We start from the raw sequence: 258 nt of genomic DNA on the forward strand, positions 1-258 counted from the left end.
GCAGGTCAGGTTGGCCCTTGGGGCTCTGAGCCCCCTGCTCTGGGTGCAGATGTCCCTGCTCCCTGCAGGGGGTTGGGCTGGGTGAGCTCAGAAGGTCCCTTCCCCCCCAATCCAGTCTGGGATCCTATGAGCTCCGGTGAGGTAGTATTTGTTAGGGAGGTTGCTCGCTGTCTGCTACCAGCAGAGAAGCAGAACATCTCTATTTAAAATAAAAAAACAGGAGGGGAGAGGGCTGAGGATGCAGGTCGGTGGCGAGCC

At 58.1% G+C, this 258-nt stretch overlaps 1 protein-coding gene across 1 annotated transcript in view; it reads left to right on the top strand.

The window, feature by feature from the left end:
• NIN (ninein (GSK3B interacting protein)) overlaps positions 1-258 on the top strand; it is a gene marked incomplete at both ends in the record, with an annotated part of 37,550 nt that overhangs the window by 22,720 nt on the left and 14,572 nt on the right. The gene's annotated exons all lie outside the window — the stretch shown is intronic.

Source organism: Buceros rhinoceros, unplaced genomic scaffold (assembly GCF_000710305.1).
Source record: "Buceros rhinoceros silvestris isolate BGI_N320 unplaced genomic scaffold, ASM71030v1 scaffold21178, whole genome shotgun sequence".
Classification (NCBI taxonomy): Eukaryota; Metazoa; Chordata; class Aves; order Bucerotiformes; family Bucerotidae; genus Buceros; species Buceros rhinoceros.